We start from the raw sequence: 2,231 nt of genomic DNA, 5'->3' as shown, positions 1-2,231 counted from the left end.
ATGACGTTATCTGAAGGAAATTAAAGTATCATACCCACTTTTATTCTCTTGGGTTTTTCAGGATATCCAGCACTCCAGTTCCACTCTTCCTGGTTTTCTCGTCTATCTATCTAGTCACTACTGTAGGAAATGTGGCCATGATAATAATCATCAAGATCAATCCAAAACTTCACATGATCATGTACTTTTTCTTAGTCACTTGTCCTTTGTAGATTTCTGTTTTTCCACTGTAGTTACACCTAAATTGTTGAAGAACTTGATTGTGGAAGACAGAACCATCTCCCTCTCCAGTTGCCTTATGCAGTTTTGCTTTGCTTGCATATTTGGAGTAACAGAAACTTTTATGTTAGCAGCAAAGGCCTACGACCGTTTTGTGGCAGTTTGTAACCCCTTGCTCTATACCACAGCTATGTCTCAGAAGCTTTGAGCTTTCCTGGTGGCTGGGTCTTACTCATGGGGCATAGTGTGTTCTCTGACATTCACATATTTTCTTCTTGCTTTATCCTATTGTGAGTCTAGCATCATAAATAATTTTATCTATGACCACTATGTAATTGTTTCTGTCTCCTGTTCGGACCCCTATATCAGCCAGATGCTGTGTTTTATTATTGCCATATTCAATGAGGTGAGCAGCCTGATGATTATTCTGATGTCTTATATACTCATTTTTATCACTGTTAGGAGGATGCCTTCTGCGAGTGGGAGCCGGAAAACATTCTCCCCCTGTGTCTCCCACCTGACAGCCATCACCATCTTCCACGGGACCGTCTTTTTCCTTTACTGTATCCCTAATCCTAAAATGTCTTGGCTCATAGTTGAAGTGTCATCTGTGTTTTACACAGTGGTGATTCCCATGCTGAACCCCTTCAGCTACAGCCTTAGGAACAAAGATGTGAAAGACACATTCAGAAGATTAGTTGTCGCAAAATTGCTTTGTCACTCAATATAATATTGTTAGATTATTTAATTTCTGAAAAAAAAAACTGATTTACTAGGCTAGAGATTGTTCAACTCTTATAGTGCAGTTGATGATTCAAATCACTTTTCAACAGGCTATTAGTTAATACATTTATGGCAGTACATTTTAAGATTATTGATTTTTCTGTACACTAATTTTAGTGAAATATCTCCAGACATGTAAACCAAAATTAAAAAAAAATAAAATTATTTGATTGTATTATGTAATATTTGTAAGTTATTTTAAAATATTTTATCACTTAGTGTAATTTTATATGTATGTTTCCAAAATAAAACTAATTGCCCATTCATCAAATATGTGCAGGTCTAGAATTGCAATCAGGCTGCTCCTCTTCCAGAGATGGTTTTAGCAGGTTTTTCAGTTCACTGCACCTTATACAGCAGCCGACCTTTTGCTATTTGTTGTATTGAATGGCAGAAGTTGACTTTTATTTTGAGAAAATTTAAAAGGACCCAAGCATATCTGCTCATTTAAATTTCACCAAACATGTCATTATAATTCAATGGAAAAAGGATGATTTTCAACAAGCATTGCAGAGAGACTAGGTATCCATATGGATAAAGGAGGCTTAACTCTTACCTCATACCACACACAGCCATTAACTTGAATTCAATGAAATGGATCCCAGTTCTAAGCATAAAAATTAAAACTAGAAAATTTTAGAATAAAACACAAAAAATATCATTTGAAATTTGGGGTGCAAATTTTTTTTTAGCTAAAACACAAAAAGGATGGATCCTCTAAAAACTGATAAAAAGAACTTCATCAACGTAAAAATATGTTGTAAAAGTTTTTTTTTAGTGGTAAAGGACCTTGGTAAGAAAATAAAAATGTAAGCCACAGGCTGGGAGTAAATATTTCACATATATATGTTTGCCACATACACACACACGTATGTATGTGTGTGAGTGTATATATACACGTTTGATAAAGGATTTGTTTGTAGAACATATAAAAAGCTCTTTACACTCAAAACAGATAGACAATCTAGTTCAAGGTGAAATCTTTAAGCAGACACTTGGCAAAGCCAGACATACAAATCATCTATAAACATATGAAAATATAATAATCATCATTAATCATAAGTGAAATTCTTATTAAAACCACAGTGAGCTACCACTGCACACCGATATGAATGGTTAAAATAAATAAGACTGAAATGCCACGTATTGGTGAAAATGTGCAGCAAACAGAATGCTCACACATTTCAGATGGGGGTAAAAGGTGAAATGACTTTGAAAACAGTTTAGCC

The 2,231-nt window shown here is 34.7% G+C and overlaps 1 pseudogene; it reads left to right on the top strand.

Moving 5' to 3' along the window:
- On the top strand, window positions 1-949 carry LOC118543457 (olfactory receptor 5D13-like; annotated as a pseudogene).
- Window positions 950-2,231: the final 1,282 nt, after the last annotated feature.

Source organism: Halichoerus grypus, chromosome 11 (genome assembly GCF_964656455.1).
Source record: "Halichoerus grypus chromosome 11, mHalGry1.hap1.1, whole genome shotgun sequence".
NCBI lineage: Eukaryota > Metazoa > Chordata > Mammalia > Carnivora > Phocidae > Halichoerus > Halichoerus grypus.
Note: the sequence above shows the minus strand (reverse complement) of the source record. Positions and strands in the feature narration are given on the sequence as shown.